Source organism: Triticum aestivum, chromosome 6A, assembly GCF_018294505.1.
Source record: "Triticum aestivum cultivar Chinese Spring chromosome 6A, IWGSC CS RefSeq v2.1, whole genome shotgun sequence".
Taxonomy (NCBI): Eukaryota; Viridiplantae; Streptophyta; class Magnoliopsida; order Poales; family Poaceae; genus Triticum; species Triticum aestivum.
Window position 1 is genome coordinate 164,638,316 of NC_057809.1, and position 9,649 is coordinate 164,647,964.

Here is a 9,649-nt window from a genome sequence, read left to right on the forward strand (position 1 = left end):
GCTTCTGGCGTGGCGTGCCCGGCCGTCGTGAGAGTGCCAGCCCCCAGCCCCCTGCCCGGAGGGGGAGTGCTGATTCGTGGCCCCCGGCGCTTGCTTGGGGCAGATGATGGTGTGGAAGACGTGCTCGAGCGCGTCCGGGAGCGTCGCGCTCTTCGCCAAGGATTCCTTCGAAGGGCGGCTGACGCGGTGAGCCTGCTTGGTGAGGAGCTTGCTTATGAAGATGCGCGCCTTGAGGCCGAGGGCATGCGCCTGGCTGCAGAGAGGCGCGAGCTGGAGGGCGCCATCACCCTTGCACGCTGTCAGCGCGATCTTGACGACGCAGAGGCCAAGGCGTCGCTGGCGGCCTCTCAGGAGGCCCGATCTTGGGCCGCTGAGGAGGCCCGGGAAACTGACCGGCGGCGATAGGCGGCGGAGGAGCGGGCTCGGGAGCTCCTGACCTGGTGCCACTCACTGGAGGAGCAAGGGGAGCTGCGCGAGGCAGCCCTCGCATCGATGAAGGTGGCCTCTGGTGACCCAGCAGAGCTCCAGAAGCGTGAGGAGGCACTGACGCTGGAAGCCGCCGAACGTACCCGCGAGTACGAGCGTCTGGAGACGAGGGGGCGCTTGGTGATGCAGGCGGAGGATGATGTCACTGCACGGGAAGCCCGTGTCCTGGAGGAGGTCGGACGTCGGGTGGCGATGGCGCGCTTGAACCTCGAGCACGAGTTCGAGGAGAGGCTGGGGTTGATCCGGGCCGAGGCTGAAGGTAGGGCTGCTGCCTTGAGGGCCAAGCTAGAGGAAGCGACGCGGCGGGCCGATGCTTTTCGGGCCGCCCTTGAGGTAGCGCAAGGGGAGTCAACCACCTCCCAGGCCGAGGTGCTCCTTCTTCGCCAGCGGGTGGAGGAGGCTGAGGTCGTCGCGCGCCAGAATGCGCACGAGATATGTCAGCAGCGGATCCTGGAGCATGAGCACGGCCCCATGCTCACCACGCTCCGGGAGAGACCAACACAGCCTTGGGCAACATCTGTGAGGCGGCTGTTGGCGAGCCGCACGCAGTCAACTACGCCGGCAACCTTCAGTTCTTCACCGACGTGGTGACGCAGCTGGAGGCGCGGTCGGTCAGGGCTGACAGGTTGGTGGAGGAGAGGAGCTGCGCCCTGCTCGGGCGTGCCTTTTCTCGCGTCTTCAGCCATCTCCGGAACATGGATCCCCACTTCGATTTTGACGCTGCCATCGCCCCAGTCCCCCAGGCCGTCCGAGACGACCTGGCGCACTGGATGGAAGACAATGTGGATGCTCTTGTCAGGGCCTTCGCTTCAGACAACAACGGCGTGATCGTGGATGCCGACGAGGGCGGTGTGGTGAACGGCCCTGCCGCCGTTGGCGGCGACGCAGACAGCGATGGCGAGTCCAGCGACACCAGCAACGGTTCGGGTGGTGCTCCTGAGGACGCATTGGGGGATTTCTCCGACTGATTGTGCATCGTTCCTGCTTCCTTACCCTTTGTCCCGTGCGGGCCCTGAGGTAGCCTGTGGGAGGCTGTGGTGTCCCGAGTGTTCCCTGACCAAATCCGTAGGATCTGTAGTAAAAAACCCTCCTGAGAGGACGCGGCGGCGGCAGTCTGGGCTGCGCGCAAGCTAGGCCTGACCCGGCTCGCGAGGGGCTCACGAGGGGAGGCAGCTGAGGCGAAGTGGCAATCAAAACACGAGAAATTGCTCGAACGAGACTAAGCACCCCTTCCCCGAACACACGCAAATCTCAAATTCGAATCCAACTTAAATCCAGTGGGGGAAAGTGACAACCAAAGGGAAAAGCAATGAAAGCAGACAAATGGCCGCGTCCGGCACCTAATCTAGTCTTGGACGTCTTCTCACCGGCGCGGAGCTAAGTGCTGCCACTGGGCGTGGGAGGGAGCCCAGGGCCTGAGGCCGGCACCCCTGAGACTTCGGGGCGTGTACATCCCCACTCATTATTACGTGAGAGTGTCACGGGGCGGCGAGCTTCACAGGCATTGGGCCTTCTTCACAGGTACCGGCCTTGCTTCATATAGCCAGACGAGGGACCCGCCTTGCGGCACACTCTAGTGCCATCAACGACGACCGGAAACTAGGACGCCGCCGATGGGGTAGAGCGGTCGCCAGCGGTTCCCCCGACGACCATGGGTCCTCCGCCAGGGGCAGGCCCTGAGGCACCTCCCCAGCAGAGGGCCTACCTCCTGAGAACACCTTGCTCCGAACGCCGCGGTGGTGATGTCGGATCTCGGCCCCTCTCCTGCAGCCCCCTGCGCCCTCCTCCCGAGGGGTAGGAGACTGTGGGAGAGGGACAGCTGCTCGCTATAGCGACCTGCACCTCCTACGATACATGATTAGCGTATGCCTGCTCCTGAGGAATTAGCGGTACCCGATAATCGCTGCCTCTAGCATGGCCGGTGGGACCGTCCCGGGGCTCCTGGAAGAGCTCAGCTTCTGGCACCTCGTCCCCCCAGCTTGGGCTGAGGAGCGAGCCTTGTTCGCCCTCGTGAGGGTGCCCTTGGTCCATTATGTGGGGCACGTATTCTTCTGGCGCCGTCATCCCGAAGGCCACGCCGTAGTGCTCCGCATGCCATGCAGCTCTGCTTGACGCGCCCACCGTGGGGTGGTAGCGCGGCTGTCCACTGGGGCCGTGGGTCGCGTCGAGTCCTTCTTCTTCGTGGATCAGGAGCGGGGGCAGCGTTGCCGCCGGTCCGGTGCCGACAGCTTTGCTGGCGTTGGAGTAGCCTTGGAGCCCGCGGGCGCGCGCGGAGTCCCCGCGCGGGCCGCCCTGGGCTTGAGATGGGAGATGGGTGCAGAAGGGGTGAGCCCCCGAGGCGGCGAAGCCCAGGAGCTCTGCCACCCGCTCCAGCAGCACGTCGCGTCCGCCCTCCAGCAGCCTGCACTGCAGCAGCTCTCGGGCCACCGTGAGCGCGGCCCTCGAGTTCGCCTGCTCCCGGCGGGTGTACGGTGTCGTGGTTGCGGCATGATTGGAGGCCCTTGCTGCCGACCGCGCCTGCCGCGGTGTGAGAGCTGTCGAAGCCTGTCCGCGTCGCCCGCGGCCCGCAGCGCCCTACGGACCGTGAGCTGCCTGGGGCATTGGGTCGCCCGAGGCGAGCGGCTCTGCGCTGGCGGGCCACGCCGCCCAAGGATCTGGGTTGCCCGCCTGGTCGCCGGTCATGGTGATGATGACGCGACGGGACACGAAGCGGTAGAAGGTGGATTCCGGCGCACCCATACCTGCCGCGCCAAATGTCAGATTTCGGGTTCCGGCAGACCCTTGAGGTTCGAACACTGGGGTGCGCGCGGAGATTTCGCCTTCTACCTACCTGCACCCCTCCGCCTCGCTAAGATCTAAGCTATAGAAAGAACAACACAAGAGACACAGGGTTTATACTGGTTCGGGCCACCGTTGTGGTGTAATACCCTACTCCAGTGTGTGGTGTGGTGGATTGCCTCTTGGGCTGATGATGGTGAGCAATACAAGGAAGAACAGCCTCGCGAGGGTCTGTTCTTGGCTGAGGGGATGAACTGCTAGGAGGAGTTCAATCACCCTTCTCTCTCTCTCTCTCTCTTCTCGATTCTCTCTCCGATTTGATCCCCCCTCCCTGTGGGTGGCTAGTCCTATTTATAGGCAAAGGCCCTGGGCCTCTTCCGAAATATTGAGCGGGAAGGGCGCCAACAATTGGCCATTTTGAAGGGGAACATCTGGTACACTTATCCTGACTAAAGTTGGTCCTCGCCTGCCAAAGGCTCTGGTTGTGACGCTGGCTTGGGCTCCACAATGACTTCCTCCCTGCCGTCGGACTGGTCTTGGTCTTGTTGCACCGAAACAGGTGCCTTTGCTTGATGCTCTCGCCTGCGCTTGCTCCCTTTGCACCAAAGAGGAAAGGAGGACACTGCACGGGCTGGCGCCCGCCTGGCACCCTTGGTCGTCATGGCTTGCGTCACAGGCACCTTGTGAGGCACCCGCCTTGATCTCTCCGCCTCCTCGTGAGCCAGCCTGGTGAGGCCGTGCCTGAGGAAGCCCCGTGTCATCCGCCCTGCGAGGCTTGGCCCCTCGCGAGGGTCTTGGGTCTGTGTTGATGAAGACGGGCCGTGCTGGGCCCCCTTTGAGCCATGCCGCAGGCTGCAGGCAGCCAAGTCTGGGGACCCCCGTTCCCAGAACGCCGACACACAAAAAGAGAGAGGTCAGGGGTTTTCACCTCTGGGGCCGGGTTGAGTTTGCTGAAGGGGTTTAACCCAACCTTACTGCAGTCCTCGTATTTGCCATTCACAAGGATGGTTGACATTGCAACAACATCTTCTTCAGTCAGTTGAACAGAGCTATAATGGAGAGAGTCATTTGGGCCTCCGCCGTACTCATACATTAATTTGGATCGGCGGCTTAGAGGGATGACCCGCCATGCGACCCAGCAACGGGTCAGGTCAACTCCAGTTCAGCCGTTCCCCAACAAAGCTTGAATCCTCTTAATAGATGGAATTTGTTTCTTGTGTTCAGCAGTGGTAACCTTGTCAGGGAGCACAAACTTGGAATCCAGACGCTCCGCGCGATAACCCGACAATGATTTTTCATTAGCCGGTGACGTGTCTTGGCAGTAGAACCAGGTCTGATTCGGGTCAGGTGCACGATAAGACATAACATTTTTCTTTGGCAAAAATCCTATGGTGACAAATTCCTTCAAGGTATCCTCAGTAACTGTGGAAGGGACCCAGTTGCAGACAGTTGGTGCCTTTGACGGCATGATGAGCAAAGGACAACTAAAAAGAAAGTAATGTGCCGGTTCAATTCAATGGTGAAATTAAAGGTTAAATGATGATGGTGCAAATGAGTAATGGCGGCTTAAGTAAGGGCTAATGACATATAAGGGAAAAGTAAGCCGGAGTGATAAGCCGCCATGACTAAAGACATTCGAAGGAAACCAGAAACAGAATCGGCTAAGTGTTGAGACAAACAGATTTCACAAAGCTATCGCTAGTATTCTGGATCAAAATGGCTCAGAAAAGAAAAATAAATTTAGACTTAAAAAATGAAGCGCGGAGGAGTTCATCAGCTCTAAAAAGGTATCTGTGCAAAGGAAAAGGGTCTGCTAGCATCTAAAATGGGCGTAAAACCACTACCACATAAGTTCTACTTTTCTTTTGGATCAAAAGAGGGTACGGAGAAAAAACTACAAGGAGGTCTGTGATGAACGGCAAAGAACGCCGATGAACTCGTAACCCGAAAACAAATCTAAGGGCGCGGAAAGGTAGGAACTTACGAGTGCAGAGCTTGTGCGAAGGGTCGCCGCGGTTCTCGGGACGAGCTCAGGGTGATGCAGTGGCTGGCATTGAGAGGTGACGGTGGGCGCTGTGGCGACGGCGAAGCTCGAGAGGCCGAGAGGTGGCGAGAAGATGGAAGGAAGAAGAAGAAAGGGGAAGGACCAGCCAAGCCTATTTATAAGGGGATAGGTGAATAGGCAGGCGCCGAAACTGAGGAAGACCAAAATAATGACTATCCAGCTAAACGGACACCTCGATTCTCGGAAGATATTAAAAGATAAAGATCCGTTGAAGATGATGGCATAGCAGGCTTTCATATTTTCGGAAGATGACGTCATGGCGGGTTACAGAGTTTTACAAACAGAGGAAGATGGAATTCGTCTAAGTGTTGAAGATTGACAAAGAACAAAGTTCAAGTCAACCTGGGGCCTAATGTTGGGGATATAATTACCAGGTATGACCCGCCCAGGAGGGGCCGGGTCAACCCCAATGGCGGGTTACGAAAAGAAACCCAGTAATATTCAAGATGATAGTTTATTAAGACTTATAGAAAGCCTAAGCCCACAGGCGGCTTAAGGCCCAATATTGTGAACCTCCATATGTAGAGAAAGATTTGTAAAGAAAGGCATATAAAAGAAGTCACCGAGCCGGACACGTTTTATGAGCCGGCCGGGACTTTGTAGGCCGCCAGGCGTCAACCCGTGTATATAAGGGGACGACCTGGCGGCTTAGGAGGAGAAACAATAGATCGATAGCCAAGCTAGCGGATTCGTTCCTTGGTCATCGAAACCTAGCAATACAACATCAACTGGACTAGGCCTTACCTTCAGCGTAAGGGGCCGAACCAGTATAAACCTCTTGTGTCATTTGTCCCGATCAACCCCTTTAAGCTTCCTAGTTGCGATGGCCCTACGACTAAGTCCTTTAGCTAGGGCATCTGTCGTGAAAATTCCACGATAGTTTGGCCTACTAGATTGATCTTTCTTGCAATGGGAGAAGTGCTTAGCTTTGGGTTCAATCTTGCGGTGCTCGATCCCAGTGACAGAAAGGGAACCAACACGTATTGTATTGTTGCCATCGAGGATAAAAAGATGGGGTTTATATCATATTGCATGAGTTTATCCCTCTACATCATGTCATCTTCCTTAAAGCATTACTCTGTTCTTATGAACTTAATACTCTAGATGCATGCTGGATAGCGGTCGATGTGTGGAGTAATAGTAGTAGATGCAGAATCGTTTCGGTCACTTGTCACGGACGTGATGCCTATATACATGATCATACCTAGATATTCTCATAACTATGCTCAATTCTATCAATTGCTCGACAGTAATTCGTTTACCCACCGTAATACTTATGCTCTTGAGAGAAGCCACTAGTGAAACCTATGGCCCCCGGGTCTATCTTCCATCATATTAATCTTCCAATACTTAGTTATTTCTATTGCCTTTTATTTTACCTTGCATATTTATTTCTCTTTATCATAAAAATAACAAAAATATTATCTTATCATATCTATCAGATCTCACTCTCGTAAGTGACCATGAAGGGATTGACAACCCCTTTATCGCGTTGGTTGCAAGGTTCTTATTTGTTTGTGTAGGTGCGTGGGACTTGAGCATGATCTCCTACTGGATTGATACCTTGGTCTCAAAAATGGAGGGAAATACTTACGCTACTTTACTGCATCACCCTTTCCTGTTCAAGGGAAAACCAACGCAGTGCTCAAGAGGTAGCAGTCGCCACGGATTATGATCGGATTGGGCTTAAACCTGACCAGAGAGAAATTAGAACTCCGCTGATCACCCATCAAGTAGCGGTAGTAGAGGAGCAAGATGACAACTCTTCCTCTATATTAAGGACGAACTACGTTCGGAAAATTGAAGAGTCGGATACCTACCTGCAGAAAGACACGTCTTGTCCTCCGAACATAGAATCGGATGACAAGCCCAAAAAATCAGCTGACATCCCGGAGCCCAAACTACTAAATCTGGAGATTCTTCAAACTCCGGATCCCAATTTGGGTCAGGGTTCGGACTTCAATCCACCCACCCACCCAGACATAAGCGCTCTCAGGGGCATACAGCAGCAGTATAAGGAAATCCCACCACTTCTGAGCCAGATTCCTCCTTGTCAAAGATAAGATTGAAGATTGCGACGACGAAGACGCGATCACAGCGTTCTGCAGCAATTTCACGGATGAAGGAATCCTCAACGCCATCAACCGTCGTCGCATATCACGCTTCGCAGATAGACAACCATAGTATACAAGTATTGCGCAATGGAAAGCCCCTGGAAAACTCAGGCAGCCTTCTAGGAACCGCTGCTTTCCACCCAATCCCTCGTTCAGGTGAAAAGGACGCACCCTAGTGGGGCGCCCGGCCCAATGACAAAGAAATACAAGCCCATTACGAGATGCGGAACGGTTCTGGAAGGATGGATCGATGGACCATGCAAGCTACACACAACACTGGACACTATATCAACTCACAACCTTAGAGCATGTTGGATACTTTGGCAGGTGGCCAAGAGCAGCGAGGATGTCCTCACCAAAAATAACCCAGAGCAATATCCTCCAGAAGACGATGACCCTAGAGTACTGACGGTCTTCGAGACTTTCGCTTCAAACAATAAGCATAAAAGGGCACTCCGTGACCATGCTGAAGTCTGCCAAATCGCAGCAACAAACCCTTGGAACAACACGGCCATAACTTTCAATGCCGAGGACAAACCAAAAGTCAGGACAATCCAGGCACCAGCCCCCTTGGTCCTCAGTCCAATCGTGGACGGCTTTCGGCTCACCAAGGTTCTCATGGACGGCGGCAGCAGACTAAACCTCATTTACGAGGACATGCTCAGCAAAATGGAAATAGACAGGAGCCACATCAAGCAAAGTAGCATGACCTTCCGGGGAATTATTCCTAGTTGGGAGGCGCGATGCGCGGGAAAAATCACCCTCGATGTGGTATTCGGCACACCGGAGAACTATCGGACCGAAGAACTAACCTTCCAAGTGGCCCCTTTCAATAGTGGATATCACTCCCTATTGGGGCAGGATGCATTCACACGCTTCCAGGCTATAGCTCACTATGGGTATATGAAGCTCAAGATGCCAGGGCCCAATGGCATAATCACTCTTGCTAGTGATCCGGACGTAGCACTCCGCGCCGAAAACAAAACTGCATCACTGGCCCTTGAAGCATTATCTGAAGGCCTCGCGGCCGAAGAATTAACCGCATTACGCTCCATGGTGGATAAGGACGACGTAATCTTGGACAAACGACCCAAATCCACCTCCTTCAAACCAGCAGAAGAAATAGTCAAATTCCAAGTCCATCCAACAGACCCCAAGAAGACAACATCTACCGGGGCACAATTAGACCCAATGGTCGACACCGCACTACGAGAATTTCTGCATGAAAATTGGGATATATTTGCATGGCACCCTTCTGATATGCCAGGAATCCCACGCAGGTTGGCCGAACATAGCCTCAACATATGGAAGGGATATAAACCGGTCAAACAAACATTGCGGCGTTTCTCCAAACCCAAACGTCAAGCGATGGGGGAGGAGCTAGCCAAGCTAATCGAGGCCGGATTCATTAGAGAAATAAAACACACGGACTGGCTAGCAAACTTGGTGATGGTGCTAAAAAAGGATAAATCCTGGCGCATGTGCATCGATTTCAAAGACCTCAATAAGGCATGTCCTAAGGATCCCTTCCCCCTCCCCCGCATCGACCAGATTATCGATGCCACTGCAGGACACGATTCGCTATGCTTCCTTGACGCATATTCCGGATACCATCAAATCAAAATGAAGGAGTCCGATCAAGCCGCAACGGCATTCATTACCCCATACAGGCCATTCTGCTTCAACACCATGCCCTTCGGGCTCAAAAACACCGGGGCCACCAACCAACGCATGTGTACCTCTATATTGATGCGTGCTCCATTGACACTGCACATACGGGGACAGATTGTTCCTACTTTGGCGAGGCACTAGATATGTGTGCTCAGTTGAACATTCTCAAGATCATGGAGTTCAACAAGGATTTTGATGCAGATATGGGGGCTCAGTTTTATGCCACTATCCACCTTGGCACTGATGAGGAAAGGACCTTGACTTGGATGACCAATGGCATACTTCTCTCAGTCAAGTGGAAGGCGTTCATGGAACTATTGGGTGTTGAAGACCAAGGATTTGACAACCCGGTTGGCTTTCGTCCTCACAAGAATGAAACTTCTACTCACAAGCAAGCACTCTGGCCGTACATCATTGTGAATATTAACCCCATGACAGAGAAGAAGACCTATGAGTTGTTTCCTTTCCTGGATATCCTTCATCGAATCTTTAGAGAGACTCTTTTTCCTCGCATTGGAACTTGGATATGGTCCAT